Source organism: Triticum urartu, chromosome 7A (genome assembly GCF_056163025.1).
Source record: "Triticum urartu cultivar PI428250 chromosome 7A, HENAU_Tu73, whole genome shotgun sequence".
NCBI classification, from domain to species: Eukaryota; Viridiplantae; Streptophyta; class Magnoliopsida; order Poales; family Poaceae; genus Triticum; species Triticum urartu.
In genome coordinates, this window is record NC_141879.1 from 172,219,863 (window position 1) to 172,243,431 (window position 23,569).

Consider the following 23,569-nt stretch of genomic DNA (forward strand, 5'->3'; position numbering starts at 1 on the left):
GTGTGTTGCAGATCCGGACACGTTTGTTTCGTTCGAAGACTATCTTGGAGTTCGTAAGGAGGAACCCGCCTTGCAATGCCGAAGACATATCTACGCACCGAATACCTTGTCATTGAAGCCAGGTTCAGGGGCTATTGAGGGAGTCCTAGATTAAGGGGTCCTCGGGCATCCGACCTGTTAACTATGGGCCGGAATGATGGGCTGTCAAGATACGAAGACCGAAGACTACACCCATGTCTGGATGGGACTCTCCTTGGCGTGGAGGGCAAGCTTGGTGACCAAGCATGTAGATTCCTTTCTTTGTAACCGACCTTATGTAACCCTAGATCCTCCTGGTGTTTATATAAACTAGAGGGCTTAGTCCGGAGGGAGAGATATTCATTACCATAGCCATACAAGCTAGACCTCTAGGGTTTAGCCATTACGATCTGGAGGTAGATCAACTCTTGTAATAATCATATTCATCAATATCAATCAAGTAGGACGTAGGGTACTACCTCCATAGAGAGGGCCAGAACCTGGGTAAACATTGTGTCCCCTGTCTCCTGTTACCATTGACTTTAGACGCATAGTTCTGGACCCCCTACCTGAGATCCGCCGGTTTTGACACCGACAATTTGCCACCCCCTGGCATATGTCGCTACACATCACCGACATTTGGCGCCCACCATGGGTAAGGTGCACCGTCGTCCGGAGACACGTTCTGGACGGGAACCCTTTTCCTTCCTGGCGAGCGCAGCTAGCCTGGCACGCCCGATGGCGTTTGCGTCGACGCGCTACGCGGCGCAGAAACCACCTGCGCCGCAAGCTGTCTCGCTGATCTCATCGGCGGGATACGCCTCTCCGACGAGCCCATGCCTGATATTGGAGTAGCCAGCTCCGAGAGCTGCCTCATCGACCTCCTTGGAAAGCTCCACATCACCAACGAGCCTGCCTCCGACCTGGAGTCCTTCGGCTCCACCGACCCGATGCTCATCGATTTTGACGTGGCATCACCCGATGCCTACCCCGCCAACGTGGTGGTCATCGATGACCAGCTCCCTCCTGCAGCAAGCGATGCTAGCACCAGCACCGTCACGAAGGTGCTGGTTATTAGCCATGATGGAGCCTCCGACAGGGCCGCCCATGACCCACTGCAGGCGGCAGTGCGGGGCTTGTCCGTGCCTGTGGCAGAAAACGCAGAAGGAGCGACGCTGGAAGCATTCCGCGTCTCGCTCCTCGACAGCGCCCAGAAGCTGGCGGCCATGAGGCGCCTCAATGAAGCCTACCTGTGCGAGATCAACCGTGCTGTTTGTGGCACACCAGCTACTGGCGAGCCTAGTCGAATGGGCACCGTTCGGCAATGCGGTGGCACGGTCGCCACCATGCTGGGGGCCGACCACCCCATCTACGCCACTCCTCTAGAGAACCCGCGCACCACTCAGGCGGCGGCAGATGAGCTGGATCACCTAGAGGGCGACGAGCGATGCTGCTTGAGGGAGCGCGTTCAGCAGCTCCTCGACGCGGCTGCCGTATAGCAAGAAGCCGGCCGCCGCATGGTGGAACCCGGCCTGCACGCTGAGAACCACCCCCTCGCCGAGAGGACGGCGCGACCTCCTAGACACTGACAGGTAGTGCCCGCGACCTAATAGACCAAGATCCGGCTGTTAGCCGCAGCCACACACGCATCACCATCGGGCGCAACCAAGACGGCCGCCCACGAGTAGTGGAACGGCAAGACGATCATCCGCCTCCCCCGCGCAGGGAGAGGCGCGTCTCCCCACCGGCTGTTGAGCACCCGACCCTCGGAGACAGGCTAGGCCCCTGAGAAGGAGTATGAGAAAATGACGCCCGCCACTGGATCGACCGATTGGCACGATCCCTGGCAATGGAAGAATAAGATGCAATCGGCCCGCCTTGTTTCGGCCCCTGCATTCGCGACGAGCCCTTCCCCAAAGGGTTCTCGCCCCCTCGAGATAATCCCAAATACAAAGGCTCCATGAAGCCGGAAGATTGGCTGGTCAACTACTCCACCACCGTCAACATAGCTAACGGCAACAAGCGCGTTGCCGTGAAGCACGTTCCGCTCATGCTCCAAGGCACAGCCCGGACATGGCTAAACACCCTCAAGCCCTACAACGTCAACAACTGGCTAGACTTCACCGAAGTATTTATCCGCAACTTCACCAGCACTTACAAGCGGCCACCCAAGCCTCGCCAGCTCTCTCTGTGTGTCCAAGGCCCGACCGAGTCCACCCGCGACTACTTGACTCGGTGGGCTGAACTGCGCAACTCTTGTGAAGGGGTGCACGAGGTGCAAGCTATAGAGTATTTCACTACCAGGTGTAGAGAAGGCACCTTGCTCAAGCACCGACTTCTCTACAACAAGCTCACCACACTCGATCGACGAGCCACTGATCATGGCAGACAAGTACACCACTGCCGACTCCTCCATGAAGTCAGAGCTTCGGGTGAACGCGTCCTGGAAGGTACTCCATCCAGCTTCTCAGACACCAGTGGGCAAGTCTAGTCAGTGCTAGGAGTCAAATGACAACAAGCGCAAGGCCGCACAGTCGGCTTCCACCAGCCGGCAAGTGGCGAAAGTTGAAGATCAGCAGCCGGAGGCTCTACGAGGCCCCAAGCGTCAGAAGGGCGGCAAGCATGCCTAGTTGCCCGCCTTCTCCTTCGAGAAGACCCTTGATGCTCCTTGCAAGTTCCACGGCAGCGCGAAGCTGTCCAACCACACAACCCGGAAGTGCCATTGGCTCACCCGCATTGCGAAGGGTGAGGGGCTGCCGCCTCCGCCTGCTGGCTCCGCCTCCTCAGCAGCTGACAGTCCACCTAGTCGGCGCGGTCCAAGATGAATTCCCCGAAGAACACGGAGCCTACGTCGTCTTCACCAGCGTGGCTGATGACAGGCACGGTAAGTGCCAGCAGCACCGTAAAGTGAATGTTGTCGCCTCTGAAGTCCCGGAGTTCATGCACTAGTCCGAGAAGCCCATCAGATGGAGCCGCGCCGAACACCCGGAAGTGATGCCTTCTCCGGGTTCCTATTCTATGGTGCTGGATGCCACCTTTTCAACGAAGAGGCGAGCATGTCGCCTCTCCCGAATTTTGATAGACGGCGGTAGCAGCATCAACATCCTCTGCCGCGACACCATGGAGAAGTTGTGCATCAAGGAGAAGCAGCTACAGCCCAGTCGGACCGTCTTCCACGGCATTGTACCCGGCCTTTCCTGCTCACCAATCGGTATGATCAAGATAGACGTCCTCTTCGACGACAACGATCACTTCCGCCGCGGGCTAATCTGGTCCGAGGTGGTTGACCTGAAGATCCCCTACCATGCCCTCTTGGTCTAACCAGTGCTTTCAAGTTCATGGCGGTGCCTCACTACGCCTACCTCAAGATGAAGATGTCGGGTCCCTAGGGAATAATAGTCATTGTTGGCGACTACCAGAAGTCGGCCGCTTGCGCTGCTGCCAGCAGCCGGCTGGCTAAGTCCCTTGTGATTGCTGACCAGAAGTCGGCCGCTTGCGCTACTTCTTGACTGGGTTGTGGCCATGGCCAGCAAGCAGCCGGACCTGTCACCAGACCCCAAGGATTCAGAAGCTCAGGGTTCCTTCCAGCCGGCCAAAGAAACAAAGAAGATCCCCTTGGACCCGGAGCACCCAGAGAGGTACACTGTTCTAGGGACCAACCTCGACAGCAAATAGGAAAGCGAGCTCGTCGATTTCCTCCGTGAGAATCGGGACATCTTTGCATGGTCTCCCAAAGACATGCCGGGTGTTCCGACGGATTTCGCCGAGCACAAGCTACATGTCAGGTCAGATGCAAAGCCGATCAAGCAACCCGTCCGCCGCCTGTCAGAAGAGAAGAGAAGAATTGTTGGTGAAGAGATAGCCCAGCTACTGGCAGCCGGCTTTATCATGGAAGTATTCTACCTAGAGTGGCTTGCCAACCCGGTCCTTGTATCGAAGAAGAATACCAAGTGGCGCTTGTGCATTGATTACACCAGTCTCAACAAAGCCTACCCCAAAGATCCATTTGCTCTGCCTCAGATAGACAAAGTGATTGACTCCACAGCCGGATGCGAGCTGTTGAGTTTTTTGGATGCCTATTCTGGTTACCACTAGATCAAGTTGAACCCGGCCGATTGACTGAAGACCACCTTCATCACACCATTCGGAGCCTTCTGCTACTTGACCATGTCATTCGGCTTGAGAAATATTGGTGCCACATTTCAGCGTTGCATGCAGAAGTGCCTCCTCAAGCAACTCAGCAGAATGCCCACGTCTATGTAGACGATATTATGGTGAAGACGGAGAAGCGTGGCACCCTCCTAGAAGATCTCAAGGAGACCTTTGATAATCTGCATCATTTTCAAATCAAGCTCAACCCATAGAAGTGTGTCTTCGGAGTCACAGCCGGCCAGCTCCTTGGTTTCCTTGTTTCAGAATGCAGCATCGAGTGCAACCCTATAAAGATCAAGGACATTGAGCGGATGCAGAGACCTACCCGGCTGCGAGATGTCTACAAGTTCACCGGGTGCTTGGCCTCTCTCAGCCGCTTCATCAGTCGATTGGGCGAGAAGGCCCTACCCCTGTATCAGCTAATGAAGAAAATAATTTTCTTCGAGTGGAATGACAAGGCGGACGAAGCTTTCCTCCAACTAAAGAAGATGTTAACCGCGCCGCCTGTCCTGGCGGCTCCGGCTGCTAAGGAGCCCATGCTCCTCTACATCGCCGCTACCGGCCGGGTGGTCAGCATTGTCATTCTGGTCGAGTGCCTACAAGACGGCAGGGCATAGCCAGTCCAGAGGCTCGTCTACTACTTGGGTGAAGTATTGTCCGCCTCCAAGCAGAATTACCCCCACTACCAGAAGATGTGCTACGGCGTGTACTTTGCCGCCAAGAAGCTCAAGCAGTATTTGAAAGAGCACTCCATCATGGTCATCTGCACTGCCCCACTTGCCTAGATCATAGGCAACAGAGATGCATCAGGCCGGGTGGTGAAGTGGGCCATCGAGCTGGCTCCCTACACCATCCTTTACCAGCCCCGCACTGCCATCAAGTCCCAAGCGCTGGCTGACTTCCTTGTCGTTTGGGCTGAGACCCAGTACCTACCGCCAGCGCTGGACTCCACTCACTGGCCGATGCACTTTGATGGCTCGAAGATGCGCACCGGTTTGGGAGTCGACATTGTCCTCACCTCTCCCAAAGGCGACAAGCTCAAGTACACGTTCCAAATTCACTTTGCCGCCTCCAACAATGTGGTCGAGTATGAGGCACTCATCCACGGGCTCCAACTAGCCAAAGAAATTGGCATCCACCAAGTGTGGTGCTACGGCGACTCGGACTTGGTAGTCTAACAGTCGTCTGGCGACTGGGACGCCAAGGATGCGAACATGGCGAGCTACCGCTTCCTCGTCCAGCAGATTAGGGGATACTTTGACGGGTGCGAGTTCCTTCACGTGCCATGGGCCGACAACGAGCAAGTTGATGCCCTATTATGGATCGGCTCCACCAGGTAAGCAATACCACCCGGTGTCTCCCTCCAGTGCCTTTGTAAGCCGTCTATTAAACCATCGCCGGAATCAGAGTCCATCTTTGTGTCGGCTGCCCCCGGAATAGTCGGATCCGGCTTGGGGATTACGGTAGTCGGCTTGGGACTTTGGCAGGCGGCTCGGGGACTGCAGGAGTCGCACCCGTCCCGGGGACTGGAGGAGTCGGCCCGAGGACTTCAACAATGGAGCAAGCGGCGGCCGACTCCAACCCGCCACCTCCCAACCCAACTGCCCTGGTACCGGTGGCCATGATGACAGTGGTGAAAGCACCATCATGGGTGCAGCCCATCCTCAACTTCCTGGTCAGCAGGGAGCTACCAACCGACGAGATTTTGGCCCGGCGAGTGCAACGCTGGGCAGCGGCGTACACAATAGTGAACATAGAGCTTGTCACGCGCAGTGTTACTGGCGTGATCCAGCGCTACGTAGATCCAGAGAAGGGCAGAGCAATCCTCAAAGATATTCATCAAGGCGAGTGCGGCCACCACGTGGCCTCCAGATCCCTTGTCGCAAAAGCTTTCCGCCATGGTTTCTTCTGGCCGACTGCTTTGGATGACGCCAAGGACTTGGTCAAGAAGTGCAACGAATGCCAACGTTTCAGCTCCAAGCAACACCTGCCGGTTTCTGCACTCAATACTATCCCCTACACTTGGCCTTTCTCCGTCTAGGGGCTGGACATGGTGGGCCCATTCAAGATAGCACGAGGCGGCATGACCCATCTTCTTGTCGCCGTGCACAAATTCACCAAGTGGATTGAAGCGAAGCCATTCAAGAAGCTGAATGGTCCGACTGCTGTGACTCTCATTGCAGACATCACCGTCCGGTACAGTGTACCACACAGCATCATCACCGACAACGGCACCTTGGCCCGTTTCTGCGCGACGCAGAGCATCTGACTGGACATAGCGTCCGTTGCCCATCACATTCAAATGGCCAAGTTGAGCGAGCAAACGGCCTCATCTTGTCCGGCATCAAGCCCCAACTGGTCAAGCCGCTGGAGTGGTCGGCTGTCTGCTGGATCGAAGAGCTGTCGGTCGTCCAATGGAGTCTCCGGACCACGCCGAACAAAGCAAACGACTTCACTCCTTTCTTCCTCATGTACTGGGCCGAGGCCGTCATCCCAACTAACATCGAGTTTGACTCACCTCGCGTCACCATGTACACGGAGGCGGAGGTGAAGGAAGCATGAGAAGACGACGTTGACTTGCTGGAAGAGGGCCAGCTGCTAGCACTCAGCCGGTCCGCCATCTACCAACAGTGCCCGCGTATCTACCACGGCCGAAAGGTCAGGCCGTGATCCTTGAGAGAGGGGGACCTTGTGCTCTGACTGATCTAGCGAATAGCCAGCCAACAGAAGCTCTCGGCCCCGTGGGAGGGCCCTTTTATCATCAGCAAAGCCTTGGGCAACGACCCCTTCTACCTCATCGACGCGCAGTAGCCAAGGGCGCGCAAGAGGGACGATTCAGGCAAAGATACGGAGCGCCCATGGAACGCAAATCCCCTCTGAAGATTTCACAGTTAATGTAGTATGTACCACACTACCTTTTGTATTAAGAGCAAAGACATCGGGTCCCTCGAGGAGCACTCGGGGGCTACCCTTTTATCTATATGATAAGATTATGCATATGAATGTATCTATTCTTTCCCCCGCCTGGCACCGGGTCCGACCAGTCGGCCGGGGGGCTTGCCACCTTGTCCTATGTTGATATTACCTGCAGTCGGACAAGTAGTGTGCCGACATCTAAGCCCTCTCTTGCCATAAGCCGCAGCTCACGGAGCGACTGTCCGACTAGCAAGAGCTAAAGGCAGGAAATGGTGTCCACATGAAAAATGATTAAGGAAAAAAAGCATCAGCATAGGCCAAGCCGGCTCCTTGCCTCACCGTCTGGCTGCTGAGCAGCCGGCAAGCCAGCTCCTCACTTGAATTGCTACGTTCTAAGCGGCCAAAGTACTTGTCTATCCTAAAAACCGCCAAGTCCCTGACCGAGCCACGACCTGCAGAGCAGTTGTCCGACTGGCAGGGCGGCAGCCAAAGGAAGACGACAAAGGAAAATGCCAAAACAGAATAGAAAAGCACGGCAAAGTAGAACCCGGCATAGCACAAACTTGTGTGAATAAATTAATTTACATAAGCAAAAGGCCCTCGGCCAACATTCAACAGAGTTTGAAAATACACCCCCAGTGGGTGGAATTGCGTGAAATTAACTTGTTCAAAAGATTAAAAGAACAGGAAAGAAATATAAAGTGGCCACCCAGGCCAAAGGAGCAGCAGGCGGATCCAACGGGTCGGCGGAGGTAGAGGCGCCGGGTGGTGGAGCGGCCGACTGGTGGGTCTCGACTTGGTTAGCACCAGCAGTAGTCGGGGTGGCCGCACACGACCCACTGGTCGAATCTTGGTCAGGCTATAGTCGGCCGTCTGCTTCGTCGTCCGGTGCATCGTCTTCGCCGTCCTCGTCCTCTTCATCTTTAGCCTCATCGATGGAAGCGATTTCCTCCTCTGAGTCCTCCCCATCCTTCGGGTTCAGCCTAAACTAGTTGGGCAGCACCTCGGTGCCTTCCTCCTCCAGTTCGGGGATGAAGACGATGGTGTTGGCGTACTCGGCAATCGCCGCAGTGCGTTGAGTAAGCACCCTTCTCACCGCCGCCAACTCCAGTGCAGCCTCCTACCAGAAGGTGGCTAGCTAGGCCAGGTCTAGTCCCGGGTACCATGCCTTGACGAACTCCGAGGCCGTCTTGGTGCCAGCCCGAGCTGCGGCGCCCTTCCTGGCCTCGAAGCATCTGACTGCTATCTCTGGCCAATCGGTAGTCCGACTGGGGTTGCACGGAATCTGGGCATCCAGCCGGAGGGCCGCCAGCACCTAAGACCCAATGCGCTGCAGGTGGCGGGGCATTTGATGAGCCGGCTATAGGCGCGTCTGGACAGCAAGAAGCTGCTCACTGAGAGTCCGGGGTGCGTTGGGCGCGATATCCGGGCCCACCCTCCTCCGCACCTCGCACCATGCCTCGATGGCTTGGCTGACGGCGACCGCATGACCGGGAAAGTATTCTGCACAAGAAGAGACCAAAAAGTTGGAAGCCAGAAGCTGGCTAGAGCAACAGTCAGTGGCTGACCAAAAGAAGAAGAAACTTACCATCGATCATGTCCTCGATCTCGCCGTAGCCGTCGGACAGGAACTTCTCCTTCTCGGCCCAGTTCGAACGGTGAGTCTTGAACTCCGCCTGGAGGCGAGCCTCGCTGTCCTTCATCTTCTGGAGCTCCGCCTTGTGCCGCTCCGCCTGGTCCGCCAGCTCCTTGGTCAGGCGGTCGCACTCCTTGGCTGCCTGGCTGCTTTCTTGCTCCCAGACACTTCCGCAAATCTATGGCAGCCTCTGCAAAGAAAAGAAAGAGAAAGTCAACACCAACCAAAATATAAGTAGTTGCCGGGAGATCCGGCCGGACTGCTTATCAGTCGGCCCGAATCTCCGAGGCTACACCCAGCGGGTGCCCTGACGCGCCCCTGCGAGAAAGAAGATGGAATACTTACTCCAGCTCTGGTTTAGGTCAGTGGTCCACTTGGCCAGCTCCTGGACTTGGGAATTGTAGGAGGCCATGTGGATGTTATGATAGTCCTGCAATGAAGGCGGCAAAAGGAAAAAAAAACAAGTCAACACTCAGAACTTACCTTGAAGTTTCGAGCCTCTTGCTCAGCAGCCGGTCCAGAACTCGGGGGCTACACCCAGTGGGTGCACTGGCCCGCCCCCACGGAAGATTCCAAGAAACAAAAACAAGAGATAGGAAACGTACCAGGATGGCCGTCCGCATCGCCAAGAACTCCTGCGTATATTGCTCGAGGGTGGTGCCTTGGGCATTGAACCGGGCCATGACATCTTGTGCGGCTACGTTCAAGACACATGCGTCGCCCCGAGACGTCCAATCTGGTGGGGCAGCACTGGTGGCCTCGGTGTCAAGGGACGACTAGCTGGAAGCTCCGATCTCCAATGGCCGCGGCGCTGAGGCCACCTTTTCCAGACGCCGGCGCATTGCAGATCGGGTCGTAGTCGTTGGCCCCACCACCAGTTTGCAGCCAGATGGCGGCACCAGCGGTGATTCAGGTTGACTGCCCGGCGCGTTAGCAGTTGGTGTGCGCGGAGGCACCTCCACCTCTGAGATGACAAGGCCTCCTCCTTCCCTCTCCAGGGCCGGCTGGTCTTCACCGACCCCTCCAGTCGGCGCCTGGCCCTCCAGCGCCAGCGGCTCCGCATGCTGTGGGACGCCTCCTCCTCCTGTGCCTTGGTAGTCGCGTCCGCCTGCTCCTTGGCCACCGCATCGGCTTGAGCCTTGGCTGCTACGTCAGCCTCTGCTCGCACCGCCGCGTCCGCCTGCTCCTTCTCCTGAGCTGCGGCCTCCCGCTCCTTGCGCACCTCCCGCGCGTTCCTCTCCGTCACCTCCTTTAGGGTGGCTGATGACCCACAAGTATAGGGGATCCATCGTAGTCCTTTCGATAAGTAAGAGTGTCAAACCCAACGAGGAGCAGAAGGAAATGATAAGCAGTTTTCAGTAAGGTATTCTCTGCAAGCACTGAAATTATCGGTAACAGATAGTTTTGTGATCAGGTAATTTGTAACGGGTAACAAGTAGTAAAAGTAAATAAGGTGCAGCAAGATGGCCCAATCCTTTTGTAGCAAAGGAAAAGCCTGGACAAATTCTTATATAACGGAAAACGCTCTTGAGGACACATGGGAATTATCGTCAAGCTAGTTTTCATCACGTTCATATGATTCGCGTTCGGTACTTTGATAATTTGACATGTGGGTGGACCGTTGCTTGGGTACTGCCCTTCCTTGGACAAGCATCCCACTTATGATTAACCCCTCATGCAAGCATCCACAACTACAAAAGAAGTATTAAGGTAAGCCTAGCCATAGCATGAAACATATGGATCCAAATCAGCCCCTTACGAAGCAACTCACAAACTAGGGTTTAAGCTTCTGTCACTCTAGCAACCCATCATCTACTTATTACTTGCCAATGCCTTCCTCTAGGCTCAAATAAGGGTGAAGTGTCATGTAGTCTACGTTCACATAACACCACAAGAGGAAAGACATCATACATCTCATCAAAATATCGAACGAATACCAAATTCACATGACTACTTATAGCAAGACTTCTCCCATGTCCTCAAGAACAAACGTAACTACTCGTAAATCTTATTCATGTTCATAATCAGAGGGGTATTAATATGCATAAAGGATCTGAACATATGATCTTCCACCAAATAAACCAACTAGCATAAACTACAAGGAGTAATCAACACTACTAGCAACCCACAGGTACCAATCTGAGGTTTTCAGACAAAGATTGGATACAAGAGATGAACTAGGGTTTGAGAGGATATGGTGCTGGTGAAGATGTTGATGGAGATTGACCCCCTCCCGATGAGAGGGTCGATGGTGATGATGATGGTGATGATTTCCCCCTCCCGGAGGGATGTTTCCCCGGCAGAATAGCTCCGCCAGAGCCCTCGATTGGTTTCGCCTCGTGGCGGCAGAGTTTCGTCCCGAAACATGCCTATTATTTTTTCTCTGACGGAAGACCTCATATAGCAGAAGATGGGCACCGGAGGCCTGCCAGGGGCCCACGAGGTAGGGGGAGCGCCCAGGGGGTAGGGCGCGCCCCCTCCCTCGTAGATGGTGTGTGGTCCCCCTCTGGTACTTCCTTCGCCCAATATTTTATATATATTCTGAAACGTGCTCCCGTGAAGTTTCAGGACTTTTGGAGTTATGCAGAATAGGTCTCTAATATTTTCTCCTTTTCCAGCCTAGAATTCCAGCTGGCGGCATTCTCCCTCTTCATGTAAACCTTGTAAAATAAGAGAGAATAGGCATAAGTATTGTGACATAATGTGTAATAACAGCCCATAATGCAATAAATATCGATATAAAAGCATGATGTAGAATGGACGTATCAACTCCCCCAAGCTTAGACCTCGCTTGTCCTCACGAGGAAGCCGATATCGAAAAATATGACCACATGTTTAGAGATAGAGGTGTCGATAAAATAAAATACGGACATGAGAGCATCATGGTCTTTCTTAGAACAACAACATATATATATATATATATATATATATTGTCATATGATCTCTTATGCCAAAATAACAATTCATTCACAGTTTCAAGTATGAAGCATAAACTTCACTGAAAACTAACAAACGAGAATCTCAGTCATTGAAGCAATTGCAATTTATCGTAATATCCGAAAGAGTCAATATAAGAGCTTTTCAACAAGTCCACATACTCAACTATCATTTATTCTTTCACAATTGCTAACACTCATGCAATACTTATGGGTATGAAGTTTTAGTCAGACACAGAGAAAGATAGGGGCTTATAGTTTTGCCTCCCAACCTTTTACCTCAAGGGTAATGTCAACAATAATAGTTCATGAAAACTCATATCCAATTAGCTATATATATCAAGATCTTTCCTACACATTGTGCTTGCCAAAGGATAAAATGTAAAAAGGAAAGGTGAAGATCACCATGACTATTGTATGAAGTATAAGACAAGAATAAAAGATAGGCCCTTCGCAGAGGGAAGCAGAGGTTGTCATGTGCTTTTATGGTTGGATGCACGAAATCTTAATGCAAAAGAACGTCACTTTATATTGCCACTTGTGATATGGACCTTTATTATGTAGTCCGTTGCTTTTATTTCTTCCACATCACAAGATCGTATAAAGCTTATTTTCTCCGCACTAATAAATCATACATAGTTAGAGAGAAATTTTTATTGCTTGCAACAATGACAACTTACTTGAAGGATCTTACTCAATCCATAGGTAGGTATGGTGGACTCTCATGGCAAAACTGGGTTTAAGGATATTTGGAAGCACAAGTAGTATCTCTACTTGGTGCAAAGAATTTGGCTAGCATGAGAGGGAAAGGCAAGCTTAACATGTTGGATGACCCATGACAATATAATTTATTTCGGATGTAAGAAAACATAACCCATTACATTGTCTTCCTTGTCCAACATCAACTCTTTAGCATGTCATATTTTAATGAGTGCTCACAATTATAAAAGATGTCCAAGATAGTATATTTATATGTGAAAACCTCTTATTCTTTATTACTTCCTATTAATTGCAAAAATGACCAAAACTATGTTTGTCAACTATCAACAACTTTTATTCATCATACTCTTTATATGTGAAGTCATTACTCTCCATAAGATCCATATGATCTCTTTCATTCTTTTTATTCTTTCTCTTCTCTTTTATTTTTATTCCTTCCGGATCATAGAAAGATGGCAAAGCCCTTGACTCAACACTAATATTTATTATATAAAGCTCTTGGACTCGATTACATAGAAGGATCACAAAGCAAAACTCAAAACTAGATCATACTAAAAATTTATTCTACTAGATCAAGATATTACCAAAAGGATCAAACTAAGAAAAATGGTAAAGATAGGAGTATGATGGTGATACGATACCGGGGCACTCCCCCAAGCTTGGCAGTTGCCAAGGGGAGTGCCCATACCCATGTGTTTATGTCTCTTCCTTCGGGGGTGGTGATGTGATATTCTTGGCGATGATGCCCCTCAGGATACGATTCTCTTCCTCGAGCTTATTGACTTGCTGCTTGAGGTCCATTATTTCCTCACGGAGCTTGCCTGTGACGGCTAAAGCTCCTTTCACCCAAGGATGTTGCATAGCTGCGGGATAACAAGTAACACTCTTTTTCATGTTTTCATAAGAAAGAAATCTAACATTGGAAGGGATCACCCGGTTTGGAATAGCTGAGCTCTGTAGTTCACCCATCGTGAATCTGGCTCGGAAATGGGAAGGAACTTCTTGATCCTCCTCCATGGCATCTATCCTTTTCAAGCAGGCCTCCATCTCTTCCTCAGTTGATGGCCCAAAGTGGTCAGCATCGCTGTTTGCTCTTGGCCCCGGTATCGGATGACACACCCAACTCTCTCCGACTAACTCTTGAGAAGACATCTTGCTCTAGATCTGCATCAGAAATAGCTCGAAACAAAAATAGAGGATATTTGTGTGGTACGGTGGTCAAAACCTTCGGGAGATTATATAATGAATTTTTACCGACCAAAAGAAGTATCGTGCAAGAAAACGGAATTCGGAGGGAGCACGAGTTGCCCACGAGGTAGGGGGCGTGCCCAGGGGGTAGGGTGTGCCCTCCACCCTCATGGAAGCCTCATGTACTTTCTGGACTGCTTCTTATTTTCCTATTTTCTTAAATATTCCAAAACGGAGAAAAATTGCTATTAGAGCTGTTTTGGAGTCGGTTTACTTACCGTACCTCATACCTATTCCTTTTCGGAGTCTGAAACATTCTGGAAAGTGGCCCTTATGTATTCCTCCGGGGTTATGGTTGAGATTACATTAGTTTCTACATTTATAGGATTACCTGAGATATAATGTTTGACTCTTTGACCGTTCACCACCCTAGGATTTGTGCCTTCGAAATTGTTGATTTTTATGGCACCGGAACGATAGACCTCCTCGATAATGTAAGGACCTTCCCAATTTGAGAGGAGTTTGCCAGCAAAAAATCTTAAACGAGAGTTGTATAGAAAAACATAACCACCTACATTAAACTCACGCTTTTGTATACTTTTGTCATTCCATCTTTTAACTTTTTATTTAAACAGTTTGGCATTCTCATAAGCCTGGGTTCTCCATTCATCAAGTGAGCTAATTTCAAAAAGCATCTTCTCACCGGCAAGTTTGAAATCATAATTGAGCTCTTTAATGTCCCAATATGCCTTATGTTCTAGTTCGAGAGGTAAGTGACATGCTTTTCCATAAACCATTTTATACGGACTAATACCCATAGGATTTTTATATGCAGTTCTATAAGCCCATAATGCATCATCAAGTTTCTTGGGCAAATTCTTTCTAGATCTAGTAACAGTCTTTTGCAAAGTTAATTTAAGCTCTCCATTACTCATTTCTACTTGACCGCTAGATTGTGGATGATATGGAGATGCAATTCTATGATTAACACCAGACTTAGCAAGCATTTTACGAAAATCACCATGAATAAAATGTGAACCACCATCAGTCGTTAAGTATCTAGGGACTCCAAATGTCACACCCTGATTTTCATGCCACAACACTTAAGCTAACAATCATGATAAAATGTGGTTTGACAAAAACTTTTGAATGTTTTGGACCTTGCCTTGATTGGACTTTTGTCTGTTGTTTGCAAGTGCTCTAAAAATCAAATAAATCCTCCAACTCCTATACTTCATCTCCTTGCTCCAAACTCTTTAACCAATGATCATGCCATGTGTATAGGACATAAAAATAATTTCTTGCAAAATAATTTGGCCAAATAGTATTTTCAAAAATTAGTTTTCCAAAAACCCCCTGAATTGAGGTTTGCACTGCAAGTACCTAATTAAGGGCAGTAAAAATCTTTCCAAAAATATATTTGACTCCTATTAGATATAGGATACCTAGAAACCACAAAAATATAAATTTAAAAGTTATTTTCCTATTTTATTTAAAAGCTTTTTCTTAAGGCCAGAAATGGTCTTTAATAGGGAAAAATTATTTTATTGTTTCAAAAATATTTGAGAAAAATCAGGGAAACTCAGTGGACATATATTTTCCATATATATGAGTTTAAACACATGGTCATGTTCAAAATATTGGACAAAACCTCCCAAAACCATTTCTGCCCATTTCAAGGATTTGAAATATTTCTACATGAAATATTCCCCAACAATTCCAAGAAAATTCTAGCATGTCACATATGACATGTTTGATGATCTTGACAAGTCTCATGTCATGGAGAGCAGTATAACCCCATGAAACCCTCTCAAAACCACTTCTGTCCTTTTTCAAGTTTGAACAACTTTGCACTGTCAAACATGTCCAAATGCTCTCAAACCTGGTGCACATGCTCAAATGGTGTAATAATGCATCTAGACCAAATGGCACAACTTGGAGAGAAAGTTATCTTGATCAAAGTGCCCCAAAACCCTCTCTTTCCAGAACCAAATTTGAACAAGTTTACATTGGAAACTTTCTCATTTTGATCTCAACTTTTGTGTACATGTTCAGAACCTCAAATGATGGCACTACACTAAGTGGTGCATCAAGGATAATAGATTTGCATGACTAAATCTTGGAAAGTCTATTTCTGTTGATTTCTAGGGTTTACCAAAGTTACATTGGCTACTTTGCCCAAATGAGCTCAAACTTGGTGGAACATCCTACTTCTATGTGCCATTCCATCCTGTTAATCCTCATGTCAAGTGGAGTTAATTTGCTTGCCCAAATTTGCATCAAACACCTTCTGTCACTTTTCAAAAATCACCATTTTGACCACTTACAGTATTCTCCTTGAGCTCAACTTTTTACCACAGCTCCTCCTAGCCTTCTTCTACCTCCAGTAACTCTCCCCCATTTCTCAATGATTGAGGGGTAAAATACCCCCATTTACCTCCCTGGACTGCCCCTCTCTCCCTCTTCTTCTACCTCTCTCCTCTCCTACTGGCTCACCAGGGCACCCAAGGCCACCACCCATTTGTTTACTCCTCCCCTGACCCCCTAGACACTAGTGGCCACGCCCTGGGCGCCAAAAAGATGCCAATGCCAGCCACATGCGTGCTCTGGAGCGCGCTACAGTGCACCAGGGCACTGTAGCCGCGTCCTGCCCGAGGCTTCTGTCCACCTAGGGCCTTCCCCTTGTGTCCCCCGAGGCCGCCTCGGCGTCCGGGACACGCAAGACGGTTGGCCCCCTCCTCCTTCTCTCTCTGGCGACCTCTGACACGCGTGCCCGAGCGCCGCTCGCGTCCGCCAGTCGCCGCACTCATGTGGGACCTCCTCGAGCTCGCTCTCCTTCTCCTCTCCCCTAATAGAGCCATGGACCACGCCCACGAGCACCCCAGGCACGCACCAGAGCGCCCGTTTGGCCTCTGCCGATGCCCCGGGCCGCAGCCGTGAGCTCCGCTCAGGGTGCACCTTGGCCTCGCCCTATATGACCCTCCCGACCTCCTTCAAGGTCACCATTCAATTAACCACCCCCAAACACTCTCCCGGACCCCTCTCCTCCTCTCCAGAGCCGCTCCGTCGCTTCCCATGGCCAGAGCCGAGCCGCCGTCCATCCCCAAAATTCGCGTCGTCCCGACCCTCTCCTTCCCCTTGAACCATACCATAGGACCCCCATGGCCCCAAGGAGCCTCACCCGCACATCTGTCATTCCTCCCCGTGTCTGCCTCGCCGTTCCCATCCTCGTCGTCGCGGGTCTCCACCATGGCCGACGCTCTGCCCAAGTCTGGCGCTCCCCGCGTCCAGCGCAACCACCTATGGGTGCGGCGTGGAACGGGGCATCCGCCCAGACCACCGGCCTGGCCCCAGGCGTAGCGAAGCGGCCGGAATCGTCGCTGGCGCGCTCGCCGTCTGTCCCCTGCCTCTGCCCGTCGGGAGGAAGAATGAGGAGGCGGGAGAAGAGAGAGAGTTGGTGCGGGACCCGCAGGTCAGCGACGTCGGCAGCGGGCCCCGCCCGTTTATGTGGAGACGGTTTCCGCTGTTGCCGTCTCCCTCGCGCCGAGGCATATAGGGATGAACCCGCCTTCGACGCGGCCCCCTACGCTTGTGCGGCCAAGCCACCGGGCCGGCCCAGTGGCGCCCTGCCACTAAATCTTGCCCGGTGCGCCCAACCGCCGCCCAGATCTGACCCATTTAGGTAAATCCTTTGTCTTTTTCTTTTTCCAGTCAACTTCAAAAGTCCATAAATAATTCAAATTAACTCCAAATTTGATGATTCAAATTTCTAGTAGTTTCTAAAATCATTCCCTACCACAGGGTGCTATTGTCACATTTTTACAGAAGCATTTCCTTCACAAATATTTATCAAATCCTATTTTTCCTATTTTTGTGATGTACTTTAGAAAATCACAGAGAGCTCAAATTTGATCCAAATGTCATTATTCAAATTCCTAGATTCTTCTAAGTTCATAAATTAGCTTATGAACATTTTTATTAATACTTTCTGTCCCACATAAAATAATGAGCCATTTCTTCATATTTGTCAACTTTGCAAATTCATAGTAAATTCATTTGAACTCCAAATCCCGTGAAACCAACTCCCAGATGCTTCTAAAATCATGGTTTGTTAAACGGGTGACTTTGCTCATTTTTCAAAAATATATTTCTGTACAATTCTTGCAAATCCATAAACCCCTTGATTCCATCATATCAAAATGATTAGAAATATCCACTGACCCAATTCCAATGAAACCACTCTGGTTATTTTTCATATAACCAGAGATGTCCTAAAGTCAAATTAATATTTTTAGAGCACTTTTATTTCCTGCCTTGTTGTGTTGCTTATTATGGTTGCTTTCAACAATAGTTGACGAAGTAGACGAAATGCTTGGAGTTGGACCAGAGATACTTGAGGACCTCGAAGACTTTGTTAAAACAGGCAAGCAGCCCTTTGACCATGATGAACCATTTTACATCATGATGGCATTTTCGTTGCTTCATTGAGTGCATGATATACCTTGAATGGCAACCTTGCCAGGCTTGCCTCCATTGCATACTCCATTGTTACTTGCATTGTTCATGACTCTACCCTTGCTTAGAGTTGTGTTGGTGGGTTGTAGAAATATGCTATAGTAAATGGCTACGCAAAGTGGGTTAGGGTTATGCATGGAAAGAAACAAGTGTGGTTTGACATACTTGCAAACAGCCCAGTGGGTGCCACTAATGCCCCTGGGAGATGATGATGAACTAGGTCACTACTTGGTGGAGAGGTAGTGTACCGAGGCTCGATAAAAGTGTTGTTTACAGAGACGGATTAGATTTAAGATTTGTTGACTGTCCCAACCTTACATGCGCAACCACTCTACCCTTGTATGGGAAAGGGCATTATTGATTACCTAGGCCGATACTAGCTTGGAGCCCACATTACTAGTGACGGGGGAGAGTTGGTGCTCTCTCTCGGGACGGGGTCGTGCCAGGTAGGGCGGCCATGACTGTTTTCACAGGGCATCGGATACATAGTTGTGTCCCCTCTCGGATGTTACGATATCGAGTGAGTCTCGTACGTATGATGTACATCGGGAGGATATGGAACAATGAGTGGACTGCTTGTTAGTGTCGTCTAGGGAAAGATAGTGATCGGGTGCTTACCCCGGGTACTTGATGTACCGCGGGTCGTGGATGACACGGAAGTTCCCCGGATATTGTGGGTAAAGTGTGCAACCTCTGTAGAGTGTAAAACTATTCGAATAGCCGTGTCCACGGTCAAGGACAGTTGGGTGGTGCTGCTTAGACTACGTCCATATGTTTCTGACAAACAACACGGTTTGGTAAATCTATTGACGTGATTCATGAGGAAGTCACGATGAGCTTGAGCATGAGTTGTTCATAACTCTCTCTCGATGTTGATGTCTGTAACCTCCTGATACTTGTTGCAGACGCATTCATATCCTTGATAAATGTTGATCCTACTTGCATGAGAAAAACTAGCTTTCCGCAAAAATGCCAAATTAGCAGTAGTGCCTTGCATAATTATTCTGTTATCACCCTTGGGTTGCTTGCGAGTACATTCAAAGTACTCATTGGCTTTCCACTGGTTATTTTATCGGCCAGGCATGAAAGAACAGGAGCAAGATGAAGATTTCTTTGGCGACGAACATGCGAGCTAGGACGCTTCCCAGTCAGAATGCCTGTAGGGTTAAGGCAGATGGCATGGGTCCAAGTTGTCAACGAAGATTTCCGCTTCGATGCTATACTCAAGACTTGACCATAATGGTCCTACTTGTGTAATACGGTATGTATGGATGTAAGACTCTTGTTATTCAGCTTCTGTGTGTTCAGTGAGCATTGATCTCTGGGATCACTGTAATCGTGCATTCGGTGATCACGACTTATGATTCGGGGTCCCCACACCAAACCTTGGAAAAATAACTTCTTTAAGCATCTTAATAGAGGTGTTATGATCAGCACTACTAGTTGGAATAGCTTCTAACCACTTAGTAACATAATCAACGGCAAGTAAAATGTGTGTATACCCATTAGAGGAAGGAAACGGTCCCATGTAATCAAAGCCCAAAACATCAAATTGTTCAATAACAAGTGAATAATTCATAGGCATTTCTTGACGTCTACTAATATTAACAATTCTTTGACATTCATCACAAGACAAGACAAACTTACTTGAATACTTGAATAGAGTAGGCCCATAAAAACCGGATTGCAATACCTTATGTGCAGTTCTGTCTCCAGCATGGTGTCCGCCAAGAGCCTCGGAGTGACAGATGCGTAGGATCTGTTCCTGTTCATGCTCAGGTACACAACGTCTTATAATACCATCTACTCCTTCTTTATAAAGGTGTGGGTCATCCCATAAGTAATGTCTTAAATCATAGAAAACTTTTTCTTCTGTTGGTATGTGAAACTATGTGGTATAAATTTAGCAACAATATAATTAGCATAATCAGCATACCATGGAGCAGTACGAGAAACATTTATGACAGCTAGTTGTTCATCAGGAAAGCTATCATCAATAGGTAGTGGGTCATGAAGAACATTCTCTAACCTAGACAAATTGTCTGCAACGGGGTTCCCAGCTCCCTTTCTATCAATAATATGCAAATCAAATTCTTGTAGCAAGAGAACCCATCTAATAAGTCTAGGTTTAGCATCTTTCTTTTCCATAAGATATTTAATAGCAGCATGATCATTGTGAATAGTTACTTTAGAATCAACAATATAAGGTCTGACCTTATCATAAGCAAATACAACTGCTAAAACTTCTTTTTCAGTAGTAGCATAATTTCTCTGGGCACTGCCCAGAGTCTTACTAGCATATTGGACAACATTTAATTTCATATCAACACTTTGTCCTAGAACAGCCGTACAGCATAATCACTAGCATCAGACATAATTTCAAAGGGTAAATTCCAATCAGGTGGCTGAACAATAGGTGCAGAAATCAAGGCTTTCTTAATTATTTCAAATGCTTCTACACAATCATCATCAAAGATAAATGGAACATCTTTTTTGTAAGAGATTAGTCAAAGGCCTACAAATTTTAGAAAGACCTTAATGAACCTCCTATAAAAACCGGCATGACCAAGGAAACTTCTTATACCTTTAATGTCCTTAGGACACATCATCTTTTCAATAGCATCAACTTTAGCTTTATCAACTTCGATACCTCTTTCAGAAATTTTATGCCCCAAGACAATACATTCATTAACAATAAAGTGGCACTTCTCCCAATTCAAGACAAGATTAGTTTCTTCACATCTCTGCAAAACTTGATCAAGGTTTCTTAAGCAATCATGAAAAGAAGTTCCATAAACAGAGAAATCATCCATGAAAACCTCAACAATCTTTTCACAAAAGTCAGAGAATATAGCAGCCATACATCTTTGAAAGGTAGCAGGTGCATTGCATAAACCAAAAGGCATATGTCTATAAGCAAAGGTACCGAATGGGCAAGTAAAAGTTGTGATTTCTTGATCCTCTTTTGACATATGTATTTGAGAGAAACCAGAATAACCATCTAGAAAGCAAAAATGTGTTTGTTTGGATAGTGTTTCTAGCATTTGATCAATTAAAGGTAAAGGGTAATGATCCTTTTTAGTAGCTTTATTTAATTTGCGGAAATCAATTACCATTCTATAACTTGTAACAATTATTTGTGGGATCAATTCATCTTTATCAATAGGAACAACAGTAATACCTCCCTTATTAGGGACACAATGGACAGGACTTACCCACTAACTATCAGCAACGGGATAAATTATACCTGCCTCCAGAAGCTTTAGTATTTATTTTCTTACCACTTCTATCATCTTATGATTTAACCGTCGTTCGTGATCAACAACCGGTTTCGCGTCTTTCTCCAATTTTATTTTGTGCTGGCATAGAGTGGGACTAATGCCCTTAAGATCATCAAGAGTATATCCAATAGTAGCACGATGCTTCTTCAGAGTTTTCAATAATTTCTTTTCTTCATGCTCTGAAAGGTTAGCACTAATAATAACAAGATATATATGTTTCTCATCAAGATATGCATGGGAATTATTGTGAAGCTAGTTTTCATCATGTTCATATGATTCACGTTCGGTACTTTGATAATTTGATATGTGGGTGGACCGGTGCATGGGTACTGCCCTTCCTTGGACAAGCATCCCACTTATGATTAACCGCTCATGCAAGCATCCACAACTACAAAAGAAGTATTAAGGTAAACCTAACCATAGCATGAAACATATGGATCCAAATCAGCCCCTTACGAAGCAACTCATAAACTAGGGTTTAAGCTTCTGTCACTCTAGCAACCCATCATCTACTTATTACTTCCCAATGCCTTCCTCTAGGCCCAAATAATGGTGAAGTGTCATGTAGTCAATGTTCACATAATACCACAAGAGGAAAGACAACATACATCTCATCAAAATATCGAACGAATACCAAATTCACATGACTACTTATAGCAAGACTTCTCCCATGTCCTCAGGAACAAACGTAAATACTCACAAATCTTATTCATGTTCATAATCAGAGGGGTATTAATATGCATAAAGGATCTGAACATAAGATCTTCCACCAAATAAACCAACTAGCATCAACTACAAGGAGTAATCAACACTACTAGCAACCCACAGGTACCAATCTGAGGTTTTGAGACAAAGATTAGATACTAGAGATGAACTAGGGTTTGAGAGGAGATGGTGTTGGTGAAGATGTTGATGGATATTGACCCCCTCCCGATGAGAGGATCGATGGTGATGATTTCCCCCTCCTGGAGGGATGTTTCCCCGGCAGAATAGCTCCACCGGAGCCCTAGATTGGTTCCGCCAAGGTTCCGCCTCGTGGCAGCAGAGTTTCCCCCTCCTGGAGGGATGTTTCCCCGGCAGAACAGCTCCGCCATGCCCTAGATTTTTTCTCTGACGGAAGACCTCATATAGCAGAAGATGGGCACCGGAGGCCTGCCAGGGGGCCCACGAGGCAGGGGGAGCGCCCAGGGGGGTAGGGCGCGCCCCCACCCTTGTGGATGGTGGGTGGCCCCCCTCTGGTACTGCCTTCGCCCAATATTTTTTATATATTCTGAAACGTGCTCCCGTGAAGTTTCAGGACTTTTGGAGTTGTGCAGAATAGGTCTCTAATATTTTCTCCTTTTCCAGCCTAGAATTCCAGCTGCCGGCATTCTCCCTCTCCATGTAAACCTTGTAAAATAAGAGAGAATAGGCATAAGTATTGTGACATAATGTGTAATAATAGCCCATAATGCAATAAATATCGATATAAAAGCATGATGTAGAATGGACGTAATAACTCCCCCAAGCTTAGACCTCGCTTGTCCTCAAGCGGAAGCCGATATCGAAAAATATGACCACATGTTTAGAGATAGAGGTGTCGATAAAATAAAATACGGACATGAGAGCATCATGATCATTCTTAGAACAACAACATATATATATTGTCATATGATATCCTATGCTAAAGTAACAATTCATTCGCAGTTTCAAGTATGAATCATAAACTTCATTGAAAACTAACAAACTATAATCTCATTCATTAAAGCAATTGCAATTTATCATAACATCGGAAAGAGTCAATATAAGAGCTTTTCAACATGTCCACATACTCAACTATCTTTTATTCTTTCACAATTGCTAACACTCATGCAATACTTATGGGTATGAAGTTTTAGTCAGACAAAGAGAAAGATAGGGGCTTATAGTTTTGCCTCCCAACCTTTTACCTCAAGGGTAATGCCAACAATAATAGTTCGTGAAAACACACATCCAATTAGCTATATATATCAAGAACTTTCCAACACATTGTGCTTGCCAAAGGATAAAATGTAAAAAGGAAAGGTGAAGATCACCATGACTCTTGTATGAAGTATAATGCAAGAATAAAAGATAGGCCCTTCACAGAGGGAAGCAGAGGTTGTCATGTGCTTTTATGGTTGGATGCACGAAATCTTAATGCAAAAGGATGTCACTTTATATTGCCAGTTGTGATATGGACCTTTATT